Genomic DNA, 25,173 nt, shown 5'->3' on the forward strand with positions numbered 1-25,173 from the left:
CCCCTGTTGAGGGTGACTTCTCAATAAACTGTTACAGGCCGCTCCTGGGACAGAAAGTAGTTCTTCGGTGCAACCTTGACGCCGGTCATTGTTGGGCTGTCCTAATTTCAAGGGATCATGAGTTACAGTGATTGAGGGCCAGGAGGGTGTGAAATGTCCAAAGGTGGCAGACTTCACAGGATTGAAGGGGGTGCTTAGTTTGAGGCGGGCATGGCGGTGTGAGGGATATATATGCAGGTGATGAATTCAGCCACATGGAGAGGGGACTAGGCTCAGTAGGGATTGGAATATTAGAAGCAGCCATTTAAATAGGAAGCCATTTCCCACTGCCTGAGTGTTTCAGATTGGTGACTCGACGCTTCTAGCAACAACCTTGGATAGAACCGCCTAATTGATTGGTTCTCAATTCCAGCACCCTGGGCACGAGAACAGAGAACATTGCAGAATACATTTTAAAGATATAAGTCTGACAAACGCTTTGAGAGTTTGGCAGTTCAGTGAAAAAGTGTCGGTAACGGGATTACAGCCACCTTTACTGCACAACCACATGCAAAGTTGCACAATGTTGCATGCAGTGACTGCCTGTCCCTGTTGAGTCTTATTGGACTCAAACATGGAGGGCAGCTGCAGGGTCTGCATGACTGCAAATGCAGTAACTGCCATCGAGTTTGGCGGCATCGCCAAAGGAAACACAGAAAACCTCTGACTGAGGCTCTGTGTGCTGCGATTGCATGATTTACATGTACCGTCGACAGCTGTTCATGGCAAACATGGAATGGACATATGAAAAGAATAAACACACTTTCTATAAAGAGTAGATGCTCTGCAATTAATCAATGACAAATCTATTTGTTCTTGAATATTAGTTTTTACATAAGTATAAAATTCCAATACACAAAAACCACACGCCATTTTCGCTCACAGTGGAGAACTTCAGCTGCCACTTTCCGCAGGATAAATGTACCCTTACATTATAATTTCTAAGAGAAATAATAGTCTAAGACTTCATTAGTCGTATTTACTTACATATCCTAACCCTGGCTGATACGTGTCTCACCCACCCATGTCTAAAGATTCTAAGTGTACGTTTCGTCAGGGCCTCAGAATTATGAATGTGTTCATTTTAAATAAACGTATATTGTCCGAATCGTAATAGGTCAGGAAGGGGCGCTGCGCTGTTGCTCGGCTAACAACATGGCCGCCGTCTGAGAGGCTCCGGCGACGGCATATTTATCCTGACAAATATCCTCCACTTCACAGCCCCACTCACCCTCTGGAGCAGAAGTATACCTGCATGAATTAGAAGGGCACTAATCGATCTCATTGATAGCCTGGTACAAACTCCTGGAGGGCAGATCGAGGCGTCCCCGCGCAGCACCCGTTGCCCGACTCCTGAGGGCCCGCCGGGGGAGGGGTGGCTGCGACGAGACTGACGAGGTTTCAGGAAACAGCATCGGCGAACTACTGAGGCACGCTGAATCCCCACTACAACTGCTGCCCTGAGTCCCGGGGATCCCTGGACCAGACCGAGAGCTGGGCACCGAGCAGGTGACCAAACTCAACCCGAGGGTGGAACCCCCTCACAGAGGCAGACCACCGCTGTGAACTCGGCGTATGACCAGAGTTAGGCCGAGACGGATGCCATTTCATAAACCAAACGAGAGCGGCGCATTGAGAGAGGCTGGTCTTACCAACACACAAGAGCGAAGGCATTGCATGCCGGTAAGCGGTGCACTCTGGAGGTCGAGCACCCCCCAACCACTGGCTCGACCACAACATTAAGCCAGTGGGGAGCCTGGGGACCGGCGCCCCAGCCCGTGACAGGACTGTGCTGAAAGTACCCTTGCCCACAAACTGACACGCTACAACCGGCCCCGGATCCCTTGGAAGCAGCCCGAGTGGGACGGACACAATAGCAGGTGTGGCATGCTGTAGCAGTGGATGTGGGGTCTGCAGGCGGTGCGTCGCATGGCTGAAGGGAATCTCGGCTCCGGTCCCCCATAAAGAAAGAACTGCTATAAGCGCAATCTGACCCTTGATGGAAATAGTGCCCCTGTGGTCCCCGGGGCACTAATAGAATCAAATTGACCCGGTAATAGGAGAGGGGGATTCTGTTAGCATCCAAGAAGCTGCAACCAACAGGATACCAGCGGCAGGGCATGGTGACCCGCGAAACACACTGGTAAAAATAAGCAGTGAAAGAACCTGGCGGACCCACCAGCACTACAAGGTTGGAAAGACACGTCAGCATATGGCAACTCGCATTGTGACATTGCGGTCCACTCTCTAAACTTCCCAACCAGGAATACTCCATGACCACACTCAGAAGTGCGCGACCTAGAGTACAAAGCTTGTGCTTGCCTACGGCGCAGAACCACTGGGACAGGGTCCACCGTCGCAGCCTCCCCTGAGACCCAGACTCGTGTCATTCTGCTACTGAGGCTCGTTGCTGCCCCCTCCCCCACAGGTCATCTACTGACCCCAACCAACAGAGCTTGAGGATATTGGAACGGGGACCTGACTCCAAGGGCTGAGTGCCCCAAGGGACTGTAAATAGAGCAACTGGGAGCATGCTGCGACCCCCTTCCACATAACCAATTGATACCTGCACGCGCGTGACAGGGGCAAAAACAGTTCCTACACCACGAGACCTCGACGCCCGACAGGCGTATGATCTACACACTCAGCTCATGTAATTAATAGCTGGCAGAATATCCTCACAGCAACAATTAAGAGTATACAGGGGGCCATATAAGTACCGAAGGCAGTACACACATCCCAGTTGGAGGACCGGACCCTGCAGTCATCTAGGTAACCCAAAGGGGAAATAGGCAAAATAAAGAAATAAAAAAAGACCCCCTGCCTGGACTAACACAATCAGCCTAAGTACAGACGTTGCAGCATAGCGAAAGCGGCATTTCAAGACACCCTGAACAGCTAACACGCCAGCTATAAATCACAAGCAAATTCCTAAGCAGTGCCTCGAAGGTGAGAAACAACTGTGAGACAGTACCACCATGGTCAACCCCAGAAAACATGCCAGGATGGACCAATTTACACGGGCCGATCAGACGCAGCCTCCTACACCTCCAGAACTGAGCCAGACACCATCCCACATAGATGCAGTGGCCCTAAACCAGACCTTGCTGGCCCTAAATAGTGACACTGACAATTTAGGGGCAAAGATAGATGCCTTAAGGTGCAAGGTGGATATTTCGGCTATACAAATCAATAAGCTATGTGGGTGCATGACGGAGGCCAAACAAAGGATAGGGGACGGAGAAGACAAAGTGGCCACCCTGCAGAGAGGGTGGCTGAACTACAGCAGTCTGTTAAGAAGGTAATGGCCAAGAAAGAGGATTTGGAGGGACGCTCGAGGCACAATAACATCTGGATTCTGGGCATACACGAGACAACCCAGATAGACAACTAGGTCTTTGCCAATCTGGCTTCAGACCAAGACAAGCTACAGAAACGACCCTCTTGGACTTAAAAATCCAAATGGATGAAGTCAAAGATAGCGGCAACGTGGCCATCCTTTTGCTGTTGGACCTCTCTGCAGCATTTGATCTGGTCGATCATCAGATCCTCAAAGAACATCTGACTACAGCCGCTGCCTTTTCCACAAACGCCTCTAATTGGATCCAATCATTTCTCTGAAACCGAACAACCAGGGTCTTCACACCTTCAGCCTCAGCTGATCCAGTCCCCATCTACTGCTGAGTACCACAGAGTTTGTGCGTCTTGCGGACGCTCTAACATATTTTCACAAAGCTCTTCTTTGACTGTCTTGACAACATGGGTGTCACCTATACGAATTACCAGGATGACAGCCAGGTTCTTATTACGCTGACTGGATGCTATGAAAATGATTCCAAAACGATAAACGAAATCTACTTCGAAATTCAGGCGTTGAAGCTTATGTCTCAATGACAATAATATGATGCTCCTGATCATTGGATCCCAAGCACATCTAAATAAACTTGACACACGGTACGCAGCGTTCAACTTTGATGGGAACACCATCAAAGTTGCCAGGGAGGTCAAAACAGTAGGTGTCTATCTGGACTCCACACTTTCACTTAAGAAACAAATGAATGCCACTGCTTCAACAACAGCGCATACCAATAAACTGATTAATGCTTGCAAACCATACTTGTCACCTAACAGTTGCATCACCTTAGCCAGGGCAATAGTCTTACCGAAGCTGGACTACTGAAATACTCTCTTCTTAGGCTCCAAAGAACGGAATCTCAATAGATTGCAGGTCCTACAGAATAACGCTCTGAGATCAGTGTTAATCCCCAGATCCAATCATATCTCAAACACTAGACGGGACTCCTACTGGCCCCCGGTGCATGACATAATCTTGCTCAGTACGCTAGTTATCACTCATAAATGATTGTCAAACTCCACCCCTAAATATTTAGCTGACAAATTCTCTAGATACCAATCAGACCGACTAGATCATTCTACTCGCACTGCCTCAATGTCCCAAGGTACAAACTAAAAACGGCTGGAGGAGCTAGTTTCCCCGTTCTGGCTGCCAAATGCTGGAACTCTCTCCCCCTTACTATCAGAACTGAACCTTCCTTCTGGTCCTTCAGAGCTAAAGCGAAAAACTGTTTCTTTATCAAAAAACACTAATAGGCACTTCAAGATCATCCACCGCCGAATCCTATACACCCTAACTCTTATCACAGTGTTATATTGCACTTTTTTGCATGGTCAACCAAACTGTAACCACCAGCGACAATTCTTTGCCTTTATATGTAATTTGTAAGTCGACTAACCTGTAACCTACTGTTGACTAGCACGTCTGTCCTTTTGTGATCTATATGTATGCTTTTGTAACTCTGTTTTAAGGTCTAGCACCGAGTTACCCCAGGGTTAGGTGTGCTTTATAAATAATAAACTAAAATAAACAACATGGAAAAGTTTGTGGAGATCCTCCTAGTGGACATCCTGGGCAACCCTCCCCCTCATGCCCATGTATATGGTTGAACATGCACACCGTTCACTTGCAGTGACACCCCCACCCGGAGCTCTGGAACGGCCAATCATAGCTAAAATCATTAGCTACAGAGACAGCGATATTCTACTCCGCTCCGCCCGAGAGAAGTGGGAACCGCGTTGGGGGTCATCCATGATACGGCTTTTCCTTGACTTCAGTTAGTCGGTACAGGAACAACGTAAAACATTCCAAGCAGTCAAGACTATTATGCGCAAAAAAGAAGTAAAATATGCAATGTTGTATCCGGCCGAATTGAGAGGGCAGCGCAATGCTACCACAATGTTCTTTACCTCGCCGGAGTCTGCAGAACGCTTCGCAATGAACCTCCCAGACCCACAGGAGTCGCCAAGACACTTGCCCCGATGGCCCTAAAGTATCCTTACAAATGAGCGAATCATTGTATATGTCCCTTGCCCAGCCGCAATCTGGCACCGGGGGAGATGAGCGGGACCAAGGAGCGGCACATAACGGCTGTGGCCACTAGGAGCACGTTGGACACCCTTAGCGCTCCGATCCACGCAGTCCCTGCAGATTTGTTCAGTAATGTTGATGTGGGAAGTTGAGGGTGGGGGGGGTGGGTGCCGGTAGGTTTTGTTTTCTGGGTTAGGTGGGAGGGGCCGGTAGGATATTGGTACTGGCGTGGGTGGGTACAGGGGGGAGACACAACATTGGCTGTTCCGTCCGATGTCACTAGTTCTTAAAGTTACTAGAAGGGGATTGACGACTCGCACAAAATATAATGGTCAAGTACATGCTGCCAAAGCTGATATCACACTACACGAGCACACTTTCCAAACAACAAAAACGACCACTGAAGCTCCACAAGTAATATGGCCTTACCCACTGTAAAAGAGAAACTGGGCAGGGCACTCTCGATACTGTCCTGGAACGTAAGGGGGCTTACTTATCAGAAGAAATCACGGCTGAATGCAAACTATAGCAGAAATTACAGGGTAAATATATTGTGTCTACAAGAGACACACCTGGCCCGAGGCACCCCTCTCCCTAGGCTAGCCGGATGGGGCATCCATAGATATTATGCCTCCTACACCACGCACTCCAGAGGGGTGGCTATATACGTCCACCGATCCCTGCAGTACAGACTACATAAACAAATTAAGGACGAGGAGGGCCGGTACATAATATTAGCGAGGGAATTAATCAGCACAAAATTCTTACTTATAAATATATACGCTCCCAGCACGGACACCCCAGAGTTCTTTCGCCAATGCGCCAAACACATCCACAGGTTCCCTGGCTACGAGATTATATGGGTAAGTGATTTTAACTGGGCCCTCACACTGGAACTAGACAGATCTGCAACTTCACAGCAGACTCTCCCTCAGACATGGTCCTCCATTTCCAATTATCACGATCTCCATGACGTATGGCGAGACGAACACCCTGATGTTACAGAGTATACCTTTTTCTCTGGGGTACACAGAAGCTCATCTAGGATTGATTACATAATGGCCACCTCCCCCATTGTCAGGAAAGTATCAGAGGCAACCATTCTCCAGTGGTGGTTTAGAGCCACGGCTCTGGAGGATGTGGCATTCCGCACGGAAATAAACCAAGACATACGGACCTACTTCCAGGCTAGCGAAGGGTCGGTACCTGATCAAGGCACGATATGGGAAGCCTTTAAAGTTTACATAAGGGGGTGTTGTATCTCAAAGGAAGGGGGGCTACTGAAAGCCCTACGCAGGTCCATGCGTGTACAGGAAGTCGCCATTCAGGAACTAGAGAACCAACATGGCACCTTTGACACTCCTAAGATCCGCCGTGACCTGAGGGCCCATAGGGATAGCTCCTTCAGCTGGCGTCCAGAGAGGAAAGGTTCCTGGGAGACCCAATACTAGCAGCGAGATATGGTGAGGGGGATCGCCCAAGTAAAGCCCTGGCCTGGGCTTTTAGGCGGGAACAACAGGCAACCTCCATAGCAGAGATCGAGGATCAGAATGGGGATCTTATTAAGGAACTACAGGGGATTCATAACTAATTCTGGGAGTATTACCACCAGTTATATACATCACAACCCAACACAGGGCACGATGAACTGACACAATATCTAGACAAGATAGCACTGGGCTGGTGAGATCAAGACCAGGGGAGCCTTCTTAATGTCCCGATAACTGAAGATGAGATCTGCAAAGCAATACAATAACTCCCCAGTGGCAAGGCCCCTGGGCTGGATGGAACAACTGCAGAGTTCTACAGGCATATGCGGACCTGATGATTCCCTATCTCAAGGGTATGTACGAAACGTGCAATGTCTAGAGGCACCCTCCCAGAATCTACTAGATCGGCGTTAGTTACTGTACTTTTAAAGCCTGGAAAGTGCCCCCTGCAGCTGTTATTGCACAAGCCACTATCGCTGATCAATACCGACAATAAAATGTTAGCTAAATTATTAACAGAACGTCTACTCCTACACATTGGTTCTCCCAGACCACGCTGGATTCATTCCCGGCCGGTCCACCCAGAATAACTTGAGACGCTTATTCACTTTAATGCATAATGTGAATCCTGAGGTTCCGATGGCAATTGAGGCCCTCAACGCCGAGAAGGCTTTCGACTCCTTCGAGTGGCCCTTTCTCTTCGAGGTGCTTCGGCGCTCCGGATTCGGACTAGCATACATCCGCTGGGTTAGACTACTATATACGCCCCCCAGAACAGCGATATACACAAATGGCACGATCTCGGAGTACATCTACCCCACGCGCGGCACTCGCCAGGGCTGTCCCTTTTCCCTGATCCTATTCGCTCTTGCAATGGAAACCTTAGCCTGCCACATTCGTGAACTACATGCGCACACAGGGATTCGAGTTCACACGCACCGTACCACCATATCCGTATACGCAGATGATATTCTTCTTTATGTAAAACACCCCCGGCAGAACTTACCCCCATAACTCAAGAGGTTACCAGGTTGGGAGAATTATCCGGTCTCAGAATTAACTGGAATAAATCCAAAGTCCTTCCCCTGGCCCACAGAGATCAGCGAACTGACGTGAGTGGCGACTTTCGCTGGTGTCCCCAGGGGATACGCTACCTACGCATCATGGTCTCCACTAAAGTAGACAATCTATATAAGGACAACTATATTAAAGCACTCGATGCCCTAGAACAAAAGGTGGAATCATGGATACTACTCCCTATTTCCCAAGCCGCCCGCATTGCCCTAGCTAAGATGCTCATGCTACCTAAGTTATTACACATCTTTAATAATGTGCCAATATGGCCCCCCGCCCGCTACTGGTCCCGCGTTAGGAAGCTAATGATAAGACTGGTGAAGGCTGGTGGGCAACCCACGATAGCTTACGACACACTCGCCGGCCCCTACGAGCATGGTGGCTTGGAATACCCTGATATACATTTATAGTACCTGGCAGCTCAAGTACAATATATAGTGGGATGGAACACCCCTGAGCCGGACTCCGCACATTCCCTCCTGGCGAAGGCGGTTACTAACCCGGACGATCTAATGGGTATGATCTGGGGCAATAGAGGTACAACCCCTAGAGGCGAGGTCCAACCCATAGTGGTGACATGCAAAGCCTGGGAGCGCGTGACTCAATTGCTAGGGACTGCTCCCTGCTACCTTCCTGACCTACCGATATATAATATAGTTGGGATCCCACTCACACACGAAAGATCTTTCCAGGAGCATTTTCAGGCACTGGGGGTGCAGACCCTGGGAGACCTGGTACGTCGAGGTCAATTTGTGCAATGGGAAGAGCTACGATCAAGGGGTGACCATAACGCTGTGACACTGCTCCTGTATCACAGACTCAGGGGAATACTAAAGACCAAATGGCCCGACATCCCACGGGCCCCAGCCCCATACCCGGCCCGACAATACGTGATCAAGCCTCTTTCCACCAAAAAACTGGTCTGCGCCATTTATAAACTGGTTAGACGTGGGCGAGGGGATAAGAGCCAATCATATAAGAATACATGGGAGGTCACGCTGGGAGACCCACTGAAAGAGGATAAAGGAAAATTGTTTGTATGCAAACCCGCCATTTATCTCTAAACGGTTGATACAGACTGGTTCATTACAAATTCATGCATCAAGTATACTACTCCCCCTTAAACAGCAGAGGTTCTTCCCCGAGAGTTCCCCTGCCTATAAAAGATGTGGTATGGAATTGGCTCATTTTTATCACGTAGGCTGGTCCTGCCCACGCATTATGTCTTACTGGGACAGGATTGAAGGGGCAATGTCCTGAATGCTCACCCCGACATGTGTCTACACACTGGAACTATGGCTACTGGCCCTGATCAAAGGAGGTTCCTGCACCAAAATGAAACTGTTGGGAATGGCCACAGGGGTAGCCAGGTACCTGGTGGCAATGTCGGGGGGAAAGAGCAACCCCCACGTTTGCAAAATGGGTGGAGAGTATAAGTGTGTGCGAACAAAGGGAAACCAGATATGCGTCGACGCTCCCAACAGCTAGTCGCCCATTTGACTACTGGCCCCCTTTTCGACAACATCAATCAGATGAAGATCTGGTGGCTCGACCTCCCTGAAGCAGCCCCATAATGTTTAAGAATGAGATGTGCACTAGGGGACCCCGGCACGACTGGCTTGGGGTGATGGGGCACTGAAACGAGACATTTGTGTACCCATTTACTGTACTACCAACAAATCAAATGGATGTAAGCATGTCCTTGGCTGGAAACACTGGGGGGGGGCGGGGGAGGGATGAGGGAGGGGGAGGCTTGGAGGGGAATAAGTATGGGAACTGTTGGTTACTTGTTGTCTGAAAATCAATAAAGAACGTTTTTTTTAAAAAAGAAATTCATCGGTCAGGAAAAATAGAAAAACAAAATGACTATTTATTTTACCCGCATAAACATTATTCTAGGCATGTGTCATTTCAATGACCCAGTACTGCCTTGTCTTGTTCTCCAACTTTGGTTAAATATGGTTGTTTCTTACTCCTAATTTACGGTGAGTAATAAAACACTGTTTTCGTATGTCCACATCTTGAGTTCCGCTCTCTCTAGAATAGTTGCTTAATGTACTAACCCTGTTTAGCAAAATGACATAAGTATGATTTGATCACTTACATTATATATTTATTTGCAATCACTGGCAATAGATGAGAAGTATGCATCCATTGTTGCACAGTAATTGCCTTCATTTGACTTGCCAGGTATTCTGGACCTCTCTGTTCCATGCCTTGGATGTCACTGATCTCCTGGGGCTGAAATCTGGAATGCTAATTATCTACCACAAGTATATGGTTACAGACATAATGGGCCTCATTACGACCCTGGCGTTGGACCATGGTGCTAATAGCACCATGGTCCATGCCGGTAACTTACCGACTCCGCCATGGCGGAATGGGGAATTACCGCCCCATTCCGAGGTTGGCGGGGCGGTAATTCCCCATGCCGCCATGGCCCTTCCCCATTCCCATTTTTGCCCCATAGGGCTCAATGGGAATGGGGAAGGCGCTAAGTACGGTGCCGCAAATTGCGGCACCGTACTTAGCACCAAGGTCCCTTTGCGGGTTGGTTTTTAATGCCTGCAAAAAGCAGGCGTTAAAGTCTCCAATCCGCAAAGGGACCTCGTAATCAGGCGCTAAGGGATTACCGTTACGGGTACCCTTACCGGTACCGGTAATCCCTTAGCGCCAGGGTCGTAATGAGGCCCAATGTGTCTTGCATTAAACAACGAAATACATGCAAACATTTGAGTTGTTGGAAGCTGTTAACTGATTAATATAACTATTTAATCAAAACCTTGCCGTGCTATGATGTTTAAATTGGTTCATTGAAGTATTCCCAGAAGAAGTGCAAAGGAGCCCCATTAGTCTTTTCGAGGTAGAGCTCATGGTTACAAGAGCTCTACCCCAGAAAGACTAATGGGGTGCTTTAATGTAACTGATGGGGTGCTTTCGTGTACACACTAGCCCCATTTTTAGAGCTGCTCTAAAAACCCAAGTGCAATATTTTCAAGATGGCGCCGCTATTTAGAAAATGCCAAATAGATGTGGAGAGCAGAAGTATGCTATAAGCATGTAGTCACATCACAACATATGTCCCCATTACTAAAAACAGAAGAAACCCCAGCAGGAAAACATGTAAAAGAAACTGAGTGAGTGAAAAACACAGAAAAGTACTAACCCTACTAACAGACACATGCATCGCTCCAACGGCACACTAACTTAGCCCCAGAAATCAAGGGGTGGCACATTTCTGGACATCGCCCACAAGTGGGTGGTACAACCAGCACCACAACCTCCAGAGGGTGAGCACCAACCACAGCACATCCCGAAAGCACAATTCAAGTTCTATCACCCAACCTCCAGGGCGTCTGCATTCGCCACGTGACACAGGATTGCATTGATGTGAAGGGCATTAGAATTGGGATTAGTGCTGTTTGTCCACGAATTTCAAAAATGATCAAATGGAATTTTCTGCAAATGACCTTCAAACGTCACTTGGAAAGATCAGTGAAGTAGCACGGATTGCATTATCTCAACAGAAACGTTTGTTTGCAAGAGTGCGGAAGGTTCTAGGAGTGTGTTCTCTGGTCTTGCATTTAAAAGAATTCACCAAGGCGCATGTTTACAGCCAGTATTAACTCCTAAATGCTGGTAACAAGTTTAGAGAATCACTTTCATCCACTGCTGCCTACTACCTATTTGAATGTTTCTTTAAAACACTTAACCAGTGAATATTTTGGTTTCTATTGTTTAGAGTTGGTATCATAATGTCCTTATAAAAACGTTTTGTTCACATTAATATATGTATTGTATCTCTCTTTCTACACAGCCTGCCAAACTATCTGTGATGATGGAAATGCATTGGAGGATCAGGGCCTCCCTGTCCTTGTCCTGTAGTCCTTTTTCATTGTGTTCTGTATTGTTTTCTGCCCAGGAGTCCATGTGGGACTCCTGGCAGTGCAGCTCTTCCTCTTTTTGGTTTGGTGTACAGACCCTTGGGGTCACCTTATGCCACCCATGGGTGGGGGTACACCCCTGTAACTCTAGTGTATGTTTTGGGCACCTGTGTGCGGCCCACAGAGCAGGGTATGGGCTGGTGGAAGCTCCATGCTGAATTTGGTAGGTGCTCTGAGTATGCTCCATTTTGGGATACCCAGGCCCTGCCATTGGACTCAGTTGATTCCTGATAGGAGACAAGGTGGCCCTTGTGGCCTCTTGCTTTCTATTGACTGTTATCTTGTTTTTCCCAAAGTCCTGGGAAGCCCTGACTCTGTCCCTTCCCCCTGACTGGTTGTTGGGTCGAAGTTCCATATGTGGTATTGTGGGGAGGTCCAGGCCAGACTTGCTGGAGCCTTCCCAATGACTGTATGTTGTGGGTACACCTGTGGGGTGGGACCTGGGTGAATGGAGTGTGTGACGAATACGCATTTCATGCTATGGGTGTCTAGTGTCTGGTGTTTGACACAATGGGCCTCATTACACGGAAGGCGGTGATCCAGGGTGCTATTAGCACCCTGGACCATGCCGGTAAATTACCGGCACCGCCTTGGCGGTAAGGGGATTTACCGCCCCATTCCAAGGTCGGTGGGGCGGTAAATCCCCCTTCCGCCATTGCCCTTCCCCATTCCCATTTCTGCCCCATAGGGCTCTATGGGAATGGGGAAGGCGCTAATTACGGCACCGCAATTTTGCGGTGCCGTAATTAGCTCCGAGGTCCCTTAGCGGGTTGGTTTTTAACGCCTGCAAAAAGCAGGCGTTAAAGCACCATCCCGCTAAGGGACCTCGTAGTACGGCGGTAAGGGTTAACCGTCACCGTTGCCATTAACGGTGACCGTTAACCCTTACCGCCGTCCGTGTAATGAGGCCCAATGACTGAGACGGCCCTGCCCAAAACTGGGAGGAATGCAGTGTGGAGAGCTGAATTGCTGGGTGCATGTCCGAATCCACATTCCGTGTTGTGAGTGTCTGGATGGAGAAGAATGGCCTGAATGCACTGTGAGCCTGATTGGCTGCCTGACTGCCTGAATGCCCTTCTGAATGATTTTTTGCTTGAGTGTGTCCCCATAGAGTGAATGGGAGATGAACAGTATATCGGGGGCCTCTCACTGATGGAAATAGTTCAGAAGCTGAATCGAAACTGATGCTTAATCTCAAAGCCGAGCCCGAAGAGGAAGGTTGACTGCTGTTACCTTAACCGCAATCCGAAAGCTGCCGTGCCATCGAAACTGATCCAAGAGAGGACCTGGCTAGGAGACCTCTTCCCGAGCTATGAGGGAACATCGTGCATCGCTAACCTTCGCCAAAGCACCCTGGAAGTGAGCCTTCGAAAGACTGTCAACCGGAGACGGGGACCGCTGAGGAAAACGAAGTGAAGTACCAGAAAGCCGTCCTCCATCGTCAGCCAGGGTTTGCAGGTCTGCATGAAGTCATTCATGTTTAACACATACTACTACTTGAGCAAAACATAAAATAAAGCAAGAACTAAACATGAAATAAAATAAAAGCAACATTAAACCTAGAATTGCATGTGTGAGTTAATGCTGGGAGGGTGCCCCTCAGGATTCCCTGTCATCAGGTAACAGACACCTGCCGTCAGGTAACAGACACCTGTCATCAGGTAACAGACATAGCGCTGTGTTTATGATGCATTGTGAAACGAAGTCTTTGCCTTCCAGTTATTTGTTGGGTGTTGTTGTCGGTTTGTGTAATCTGGCAATGATACGCTCTAAAGGGCACACCTTGCTGTTCCTCTTGCTCCTCGTGTCCTTGAGATTATAGCCAAAGTTGTTGCAGCGATTCTTCAAGCAACTCAGACAGATGCTATTCCTGAAGCTTGTATTGGCAATGATATGTGTGCAGGAGAGTGATATGATACGATATGATATTTTATTTATAGCGTGCCCAAACACAAGTGTTTCAGGGCACGACACACGTGTTTCAGGGCGTGGTGAGTGATGATAGAGAATCTGTGCCTGGTGGAGTGTGATGGTGGTGTGGTCTTTGGTGCATGTGCGTTGTGGAATGACCATTTGCTTGTCATGAGGTGTGTGCCTGATGCTTTGGCAATGGTCTCACTGCTTGAATAGAGGAGAGGGGTTGGTATGTTAGACAGCCTGTCAAATAAACAGAAAACTGCACGTTTACATTTTCATTTGGTGAGTGTTGAATGTAGAAGTGGGATGGAGTGTTAACTTTTGTGTGTGGATCCAGTGACTCCTGGGTTGTGAATGTGGGTTGTTGTTCCGTTGAATGATTGATGGATAGCCTCACAGTGCTGGAGCTTTGATTTTGTGTGTGGCCGGTGTGGTACTGGTTATGCAGGCGTGGGGTTAAGCTGGGGGTTGGATGCCTGATCTGCCATTGCGTTGCCATGTCTTGGGAAACATGCAAAGTGTGTGTTGAATGCCTTTGTATGTATCCCTCCGACCCTACGGTGCCTCCGTGTCATGTGCTGGATAGGGCTGTTTGAGTGTGTTGTGCGCTGTAACCTTCATGGCATGCATCCCGTCGACCTTACTGCACATGCGTTCAATGTTAGGTGTTCTGGTTCTGGATGTTTGTGTATTATGGATGATATAACGTTAGTTTTGTTTGGCCCTCTACACCTAATGGACAGTTATGGAAAAGCAATTCACTTTCTAGGCCTTAAAATGTACATTTCTCGTGTCTGGCTGACCCAACCCAGCACACACCCAATCCAGCACACTTGTTCCATGTTGGGTGTGCTGGATGACCCAACCCAGCACACTTGTTCCATGTTGGGTGTGCTGGCTGACACTTGTTCCATGTTGGGTGTGCTGGCTGACCCAACCCAGCACACTTGTTCCATGTTGGGTGTGCTGGCTGACCCAATCCAGCACACTTGTTCATGTTGGGTGTGCTGGCTGACCCAATCCAGCACACTTTCATGTTGGGTGTGCTGGCTGACCCAATTCAGCACACTTGTTCCATGTTGGGAGTGCTGGCTGACCCAATCCAGCACACTTTCATGTTGGGTGTGCTGGCTGACGCAATCCAGCACACTTGTTCCATGTTGGGTGTGCTTGCTGACCCAATCCAGCACACTTGTTCCATGTTGGGTGTGCTGGCTGACCCAATCCAGCACACTTGGTCATGTTGGGTGTGCTGGCTGACCCAATCCAGCACACTTGTTCCATGTTGGGTGTGCTGGCTGACCCAATCCAGCACACTTGTTCCATGTTGGGTGTGCTGGCTGACCCAATCCAGCACACTTGGTCATGTTGGGTGTGCTGGCTGACCCAATCCAGCACACTTATTCCATGTTGGGTGTGCTGGCTGACCCAATCCAGCACACTTGTTCCATGTTGGGTGTGCTGGCTGACCCAATCCAGCACACTTGTTCATGTTGGGTGTGCTGGCTGACCCAATCCAGGACACTTGTTCCATGTTGGGTGTGCTGGCTGACCCAATCCAGCACACTTGTTCCATGTTGGGTGTGCTGGCTGACGCAATCCAGCACACTTGTTCCATGTTGGGTGTGCTTGCTGACCCAATCCAGCACACTTGTTCCATGTTGGGTGTGCTGGCTGACCCAATCCAGCACACTTGGTCATGTTGGGTGTGCTGGCTGACCCAATCCAGCACACTTGTTCCATGTTGGGTGTGCTGGCTGACCCAATCCAGCACACTTGTTCCATGTTGGGTGTGCTGGCTGACCCAATCCAGCACACTTGGTCATGTTGGGTGTGCTGGCTGACCCAATCCAGCACACTTGTTCCATGTTGGGTGTGCTGGCTGACCCAATCCAGCAATCCAGCACACTTGTTCATGTAGGGTGTGCTGGTCGCCGATGCCTTTGTGCGTTTGCCTAAATGCACCTGCCCCATGTTCTGTGTTCTATGTGTTGATAATTGTGTGTGTTGGGCAGTATACACTTTGTTTACTTTGGCACTGCTTCCCCATATCGAAGTTTTGAAACATTTCTTTAGTCTTAAAACATGCATATATCCGGTTTGGCAAATCCAATTTTGGAATTTCTTTTACCAAGCAGTACTTCAGCCTAAGGCCTGGGTCTGTGCCAACAACCCTACACATCAAAAAAGGAGAAGTGAGAGATCCTGCAGTCTAAAAAGTCTATTACTTGGCTTCTATGGACATCCCCAAAGTTGTATTCAGCAGTACATGTAGGGATGAAACTGTTGACAAAACGTAGCCAAATTTGGCATGAGTGTTCAGATTTTGCCAAATCAGTTGCTTTCCAAATTTGGTAAACAAACATACAAAGGAGTCAATGTTAGCATTTTCCTATGCAAAGTGCAGAGCAAACACCATCTATGTTACAGTAGGTTTATAACATGCATGAACAATCCCTTCTACCCGCTTGTCCCCCCCACAAAGATGCCGGTCTGCACGCCAGTGACTACCCCCAACGAGAGGGAAACACGCATGCAGCTGTCTGCATCCATGACTACTGCTTTGGGCTGATAACGCCATGTATGGTATAGCACTGCCATAGAAGCCAAACACAATTTTACATAGAACAAAAAAGTGCATGCTTTTTGGCTAATGTGCATACCCACAATGCATTCATTGCTCATTGGTTCTGAGCTGGAGGTGAACTTCCAGGGATGGCTGCTGGATCTCGGTGTGGCGTGTGTGTTTGGTAGTTCAAATGGCCTATGGATATTTATTTTTTCCAAAACTCAAATCTACCATGTCATTTGTATGTATTCTGGATGTTTCTCCCCATAACAAGAGGCAAGTTTTTCCTAGACTATATATTCTGCACCTTTCATGTCTTTTGTATGTATTCTGGCTGTAGCTCCCCGTAACAAGAGGCGAGACTTTCCTCGACTGTACACTGCATACCTTCCAGGTCCTTTGCATGCCTGGCTTGTAACCACTGTAAGCGCTTTCTGTAACCAAATCCATAAGTTAAAAGCGCCTAGTTGCCTCTGTGCTTTGTGCGCTATATAAATGACAAAATACATAAAATAAAATAAATAAATAAATGAAGTCAGGAGTTTGCCACTCCGAGTTGTAAATCAGCGTTATACCGATTTGAGCTACAGTTTCCGAACAGTCAAATTCAGCCTCTCATTGTCTTTAATTAATTATGAAAACCTCTCTATCTTTTCACAACTCTCTCCTCAATGCAGGGCTCAATGCAGGGCTTAAAACATTTCACGCCATTTTTGTATTTTGTTTTATCAAGCCATATTAAAACAAAGATAAAATGCTGGCAATAAAAATCAAATCCACCAGAGGGCAGTAAACCCTAGAAGAACCTGGCAGAGTTTACAGGCAAGCGAGCATTGCACACAGCAGTGATTTTGAACCAGAGTCTGGTCTTTTGCCCATCACTGGAGGGAAAAGTGAGGCTCCACCAAGCACCAGTAGCCAATGTATAACCTTAATGGGTAAGTACTGGCGATTCTCAGCTTGCCTAGCAATGTTCATGGCACAGTACTGGTCCTCCTTAGCAGGTCTGTACAGAATATTAGCCCCACATTTTAACTCAACCTCTGCTCTTGCACGTTCTGAGTACTCACAAGGCCGAGTAGGTTTGTCTTTATCCTCCAGCGTATATATCGGTTTCCAATCCCATGTTCCCCCCCTGCTGCCATGTCGGCGCTTTAAAACACAATTTACTTGTTGTATAAGCGCCTTACAAATGCACAATAAATAAAATCCACCAATCACAATTCATGGCGTGTGTGTGTAATGAATTTGGAAGCGACCATTCACGTCAGCCGTCATCAAACTTCTTCCACAGTGCTGGTCCTATTCACCTGGACCATACATGGCGGCAGCGAACGTCTGAGCAGCCAATACTGGCCCAATAGAGGCCTCTACTATCACACTTCCAGCACCCTCCTTCCGCACCCCCCATTCTTGGCTCCTATTCCAGTCAGCCCATTCTGTGATCTGAGACCAACACGCCCACCGTGTTAGCAGCGCTTCAACACGTCTGCAGCGCCTCGCCACCCCGAGGCCACGCAGCTCCTTTCAAATCGTTCAGGGGCTCTTTCAGCTCTAGCCCCCATCTACTCTGGGCTTTAACTCTGGGCTTTAACCTGGGCCGGCGGGCCGTTGCCAGCCAGGAAAGCCCGCGAGCTGTTACTTAAGTGGTTGCACAGGATTGTCCCTTTTCAGTAACATTTAATGGCAAGTACTAGCCCTCCTTCTTAGCAGGAATGGCGTAGTTTAAAAATGACTGTCCCTGAGCCATTCCACTTCTTAACAGAGAGCGCAAGCACTTTTCAGCAATGCTGATGCAGTTGCAGTCTGCCTATTCTATCCCGGTGCATTTCTAACACTTCCCAGGAGGATCGCCTGGAGCATTTATAAATCAGTACTGCCACTTGTTGGCAGTTGCAGCAAAGAGGCCAAATTTCGAAAGGGCATGGCGGCTCAAATTCCTCATACAGTTCTGAGCAGGTGTATTGTAGACACGACATATTTCCGAACCTCACCCAGGCCCACCCAACCTGAGACTTTGGGGGTCATTATGAGTTAGGCGTTAAGGGGTTAACGGCACCAGTAAAGGTGCCAGCGCCGTCAACCCCTTAACGCCTCATTACGTGTCCGCTCGCAGGAACCGGCTAAGGGCACCTAGTTTTACCCTTAGAGGGTCCTGAGCAGACCAGGGTGCTAACAATTTGTTAGCACCCTCCCCATTCCCATTGAACCCTATGGGGGCTCGAATGGGAATGGGGAGGTACCGGGTCAGGGTTCCTTAAATGAGGAATTACCAGGTCCTCCAAAGTTGGAATGGCCCGGTAATTCCTCATTTAAGGAACCCGGACCCGGTACCCGGTAAAGAGGTAGCCATGCCACTAATAGTGGCATGTTTACCCCCTAACTCGTAATGGCTCCCAATGACGCTGCATTTTTACTGGCCTTTCAGAAAGTTTGAACATGGAGGTGCAGGGCATATGGACACTGTTGAGCCATTGCCCACTTAAATCTCTAACGGTCCCCACAAAAGAGATATCATTCAAGGAGCCACCACTGGAAATGCGGCCAGCACCGGAAACAGGTAGATTTGTTTAACTAGTAACTTTTCTATCCTTTCCCGTCGGTGCGCCGGCAAGGGAGAGAACGTGTGGGGCCCCGTGGGCCGAGATCTAGCTGCGCAGTGCAAGGAAGCAGGCACACACAATTGCTTGCGTTCTGCCCAGAACTGCCCCCTCGTGGGAGGGGGGAGGTTTTATTTAACGCAAATTATAACACAACACACTAGATAGGATCATGTCAAACTGATTCAACTTAACTGTGCATTCTAGTCCAGCACAATTTATAGTCCTACCACTATGGGCCTCATTCCGAGTATGGAGGTAATCATGGCGCTATTAGCGCCATGACTACCTCCAATACCGGTACCAAGTCCGCCCTGGTTCAATGGGGACTTACCGGTTTATTCCGACCTTTGCGGGACCGGTAAATCCCCATTGAAATAGCCATTCCCCATTCCCATTTGAGCCCCCATAGGGCTCAATGGGAAGGCGCTAATAACGGTACCGCAGATTGCGGTACCGTTATTAGCTCTAAAGTGCCTTAACGGGTCCCGTCCTTAGCGCCTGCTAAAGCCAGGCATTAAGGAAGGGACCCGCTAAGGGAACTCGGAATAGGGTGCAAAGGGATTACCGGTGCCCGGTATCCCTTTGCGCCCAACTCATAATGAGGCCCATAGTCTTTTAACTTTTCTGGAGCTCTCGGTGCAGTCCTTAAGGCATAGCGCCCACATCTAGGGGCTGTCCCCGGACTTGTGTCCTGTTGCGGCTCACCTGCCTTATTTGGAGACGCCTCCCTCAGTTCATGCGGCCTTTCCGCCTGTCCCATGCCTCACGGTCAACTCCTCCTTGGGTTGTTGGTGCTCGTCCTCCAGCAGCAAATCTGCTGTCTCCGAGGGCTGCTGGTCCCCGTCAGTCCACATTTGTCGTGGCACTCCCTTGAACCATGATGCGTTCCCGGTGATCTGTCGCTGCCCTCGTGTGGCCATTATCATGGTTCCTCGTCGTTGAGTTATAGTCCAGGGAACCACGTCGTGCTAGGTGTCCAGCTTCGTTTTCGAGAGGTTCCGCTTCACCAACACTTGATCGCCAACGTGGTGTTGGGATTCCTTTGCACGTCTCTTGATGCTCATGAGCTCATTCGCCGTGATTCTCCTTTGATTTATGCGTTTGCTGTCATAGGTGTCTGTGCCCCTGCTTGGGTGGTGTGGAATGGATGAATTTATCACCGTCCCATACATGATGTCTGCCAGTGGTAATCCTGTGGTGCGCCTGGGATATGCGTAGCACCTTGTTGAGGGTTCGCATGAACCTCTCCGCATCTCCATTGGCTTGTGGCCATCTCAGCGTGATGTGGTGATATTGGATGTTCAGATCATCCAGGTATTTTTTGATTTCCGCCCCTTGGAAGGGTGGCCCGTTGTCACTCTGGATGCGGCGAGGTAGGCCATGGGTGGCGAAGATCTTCTCCAGAGCAGGCATCACCATGTCTGAGGATGTAGATGACACGATTTCCACCTCAGGATATCTTGTGTAGTCATCAATGGCTACTAACAGATACGTATCAACCAATCACAATTCATGGCATGTGTGGTGTGTGTAATGAATTTAGAATTTGGAAGTGACCATTCGCTTCCAAAAGAAGACTTCTGCATGGCCTTCTTGGACCATGCAGCAGTCAACGCTGATCGCGTCCCATCTTGAGGACCACTGCTCTGCTGCTTTTATGGGTTCGGGGTTCGGTGGTGCACTTGTGATCTGACACAAGAGGCATGCTGTTATGAGATGTTCTACCTTGGTGTCGATGTGCAGGAACCATACTTGGTGCCTGATCCTGGATTTGGTCCTGACCATGTGTTGGTGACCTTTGTGAGATAGCGCAATGATTCTGTCTTGTAGACTTGCAGGTATGACGATCCGAGCTCCTCTTAGTATGAGTCCTTCCTTGGTGACAGACAGGTCTTGTCGTACTGGGAATATATCTGTGAGGAAGTCTCTTGGTTTGGGTATGAGGTTGTGTACGTTTTGCAGAAAAGATTTGTATTCGCCGGAGATGATGGAGTCATTGACAAAGTCACAGCAGGGGTCAGCTTGTGTGGCTTGTACAATGTCCTCAATGCCGATTACTTTGGGTTTCTTCGTGTGAACGACCTGGCAGATGTGTTCCTCGGTTTCTTCTGCCACATTCACTTCTCTTGGCGTGGCCGCTCTCGGGTGTCTGGATAGGAACACTGTGGGGTTATTGGTACCAGGTTGGTATGTTAATTCAAATTCGCATTGTTGTAGGTGTAGCAGCCACTTCCCTATCCTAGCTGGGAGGTGTGAAGAGGATCCTGTGAATATGGGGATGAGGGGCTTGTGGTCCGTGTATGCTTTGAATTTTCGTACATATAGGTATATGTGAAAATGGCGGCAGCCCCACAGTACCGCAATGGCCTCTTTCTCAATGTGAGAGTACCGTTGTTCAGTGGGAGTTAAGGCGTGGGACGCATAGGCAAACAGCTTTGTTTCTCCTGTCTGGGCATCTTGGACCAGGATCGCCCCAAGGCCAACGGGTCTGGTGTCAACGTATAGGTCCATCGACAATGTGGGGCCGAAGTATGCCATTGCAGTATCAGCTGATAGGGACGTCTTAATCTGCTCGAAAGCCTCCTGGCAGTTGGGGCTCGAGACCCATTTTGTGTTGGATTTCCCTGAGTGGCTCGGACATCGTTGCCAGGTTGGGGATGAATTTCCCACAGTAAGTCGCCATCCCCAAGAAGCTGCGTACTTTTGTGGGTGTGTTTGGGGCTGAGGCTTCTTTGATGTCCGCAACTTTTTGTGGGGCGGTTGAGACTCCTGCGCTGTTGAACACATATCCGAAAAAAGTGATTTCTTCCTTCATGAACTCGCACTTCTCCTGGTGAATGGTTAGCCCTGCGGTCTCCAGCCTGCTAAGTACCATCTCGAGGCGACGCATGTATTCTTGCCTGTCGTCGGCGTGGATGAGAATGTCATCACTGACATTGAGTACTCCCGCGATGCCCTGTGTCACCTCCTGGATGGCCTGCTGGAAGACTTCGGCTGCTGAGGATATGCTGAATCTCAGCCTTTTGTATCGGCATAAGCCCAGGTGTGTGGAGAAGGTTGTGATATATCTTGAGTCCCGATGCAGTTTTAGATGGTACCCAGCATTGAGATCAACCTTGGAGAACACCTTTGATCCAGTGAGGTCTGTGATGATTTCATCGAGCGTGGGAGTGATGTGTCATTCCCGCTTGATAGCTGCATTGGGGAGGCGCATGTTGATGCAGATCCTCACCATCCCTGGTTGCTTTGGCTTCTTAGTCACCACAATGGGTGATACCCCCGGTGTCGGCCCAGTTACTTCCTCCATGATACCAGCTTTTTCAAGTTCTCACAGCTCCTTTTCTACTTGGTCTCTCATATGGAAGGGTGTCCTTCTGTGATCCACCGCTCGGGCTGTACTGATTCGTAAATGTGGAGTTTAATGAGTTTGCCTTTCAGGCATTCGATTTCCTTGAGGAGGCCTGGGTGCTTGTCAAGGAGGCTGGCAATGTCCGTTGGGTCTGTTGTGGTACAGACGAAACATATTAATTTTAGATCTTCCGCTGCATCCCCACTCAGTAGGCATTCGATTCCCGCGTCGATGACATATACCTTCGATTGTAGTGTTTGGTCGCCTCTGCTGAAAGTTGTCCGAAAGCACCCTACCACTGGTAGTGGAGCTTTGCACCCATAGGCGAATAGAAGCATATCCGTCTTCTTTAGGACTTGCACGGGTCGTAGTTTTCAGAACATGGTCACTGGCATAACGTTCACTGATGCCCCAGTATCGATTGTCATTTGTGTCTCTTGGCCTTGTATGGCCACTAGGCATTTCCATCTTCTTTGTCTTTTGGTCGACCCTGTGCCTCTTTGATCAAGTGCTGAGACTAGGTACACTTTCCTCCCTCTTCTCAGTTGTCCGCTTTCTGTCTCTTTTGTTGAGTCGCCGTCGCCATTGCCTTCTTCGTCAGTGGGTGAGTTAGCTGTCTCGAAGCGGCGGCCTGTTTCTTTTTCCTCTGAGCACCTTTTTCTTGTTGCGGCTGGGGGCGTTGTGTGGGCCCTGACGATCTGCAGACTCTCGCATAGTGATTCTTCCGGCCACATGCTCCGCACATGGTTCCTTGTGCTGGGCAATTTCGCCTTCCATGACGTATGCCTCCACACCACCCACATTCAGCAGGCCCTGGATTCCTTGATTGCTAAAGAGGTGAAGTGTTTGTGTCATTGGGGTCTTCTCTTGGCTGTTGGCGGCTGGCAATTTGCGCTATCATCGCTCTTGTCAGTGTTTGCTGGAGCTTCTGCAGGGTGGTGCTCATGTATGCTGCCCTCTCATTTGATTGTTCCCTCTGACGCCCGTATTCAAGGATTCTGGCTAGTGAGAAGCCCTTTTCGCTCAACACCATCCTGCATAATTTTTCCGAGTGCATGCCATTGATGATTTGGCGTCTGATCTCTTTTTCGACGTTGTCGAACTCACATGAGAGCGCAAGTTTTCTGAGTCTCGTGTGATATGCGTCGAGCGTTTCTTCTTCTAGCTGGATGGTGGTGCAGAAAATGAAAGTCTCGTAGTCCGGGTTTAGTTGTGGCATAAAATATGCTGTGAGAGTGTCCTTTGCTAGCTGGTAGACGTCTAAGCCATCTCCGATGACTAGCGAGTTAAAGATGCATAGGACTTCATCACCCACGTTGAGTGGGATGTGTGACCTCATTTTCCTGGGCTTTGTGACGTCCTTGCAGTCCACAGCCATTTCAAATTTCTGGACCCACAACAGCCATCGGGGGCCTACTGATGAGGGGTCAGTATATGGGTCGAAAGGTCCGAATGCCATTGTAGTTCCCCCTTGCGGTCGCAGTGACGGTGCTGCGGGTGATAGAGTGGCTGCAATCCTCGATGGCGTGCCAGGCCTGGGTATGGATAGGCCTGTCGCCATGATGTGCTGGTGTATGGACTGTTGCAGAAAGCGTGCGCCGAAATTTCCTCACCTCAGGGAGATTGTTGCTGGCGGTGCTGTGTTGCCTGGTCTGCCTGGAGGTCTGTTGGCTGGCTCCAAACATGCATTTGCATAGAGCATGAACCAATTGTGTAGTTCTTGTGAGAAACCCATTGGTGGGTTGAAGCAAGAAATGGATGCAGTAGACCAGATGGGTGTAGTGGAAAAGAGAAATGTATTATTCTTTTTTCTTCTTTTTTTCCGGTGGGGGATGGGCCCCCCACCGTGTTTACGAAAATTCGCCTGTGTCAAGGGCTTATTTGTTTTGTTGTTGCTCACGCATGTGGTGCAATAGTATCCCGTTCCTCTGTCGCCAGTGTTCTTTCCTCTCCTGCCGATGCGCCGGCGCAGCGGACAACGTGTGGGGCTCCGCAGGCCGAGGCCTAGCTGCGCAGTGCAAGGAAGCAGGCACACACACATTGCTCCCGTCCTGCCCGGAACTGCCCCCTCATGGCGGGGGCGGGGCTTTTATTTAATGCACCTTACGTCACCGCGTTGCGGGACGTAGGCGTACACAACAGTAACCTGTCAGTCCTCTGAAAGCATAAAATAGGCGGGAATTAGAGCATTGTGACCCCAAGGGGCTCACTGGATATCCAGCTCACTGGGACAGGGAGAGGTTTTCTCGCACACAAGGAACAATAGGTTCAGCAGAATTACAGGCTTTACAAACAGGCAGCATTAACTGTTATTCATTCTCTCTCTCTATCTCTCTCTCTCTCTCTCTCTCTCTCTCTCTTTTTCTCTCTGCCCTGGGTAGCATTAACTGTTATTCTCTCTCTCTTTCTCTATCTCTCTCTCTCTCTCTGTCTCTCTCTCTTGAGGCAGTTTTTCTGCAGAAAATGCAGGCTTCTTATGGGCACATAATTTCATTTCAAAATTCTCTGCAGATTTTAGAAATCACCCCCAGATTTTAGAAGTGTTTGGACAATTCCAGCAGAGTTCCCCACCGTAAATATGCAATTTCCGACTCCATGGAATTATGAAAAATATTTCTGTAGATGTTCACCCAAGTTTTAAGTCGATTTGGGCTGCGTCCACTCACAGCTGTGCTCGGCGGCCTACAGGCGCTACCTGCAAGCATATATGGGTCTCTTCTCACTGCTGGATGCCCCCGCAGGATTATGCCAGCACCGATGAGAAGTGGGAATGACGCAATGTAGAAAGCTAGAACAAAGCAA

Source organism: Ambystoma mexicanum, chromosome 9 (genome assembly GCF_040938575.1).
Source record: "Ambystoma mexicanum isolate Mex_15411 chromosome 9, UKY_AmexF1_1, whole genome shotgun sequence".
In the NCBI taxonomy this organism is placed as follows: Eukaryota; Metazoa; Chordata; class Amphibia; order Caudata; family Ambystomatidae; genus Ambystoma; species Ambystoma mexicanum.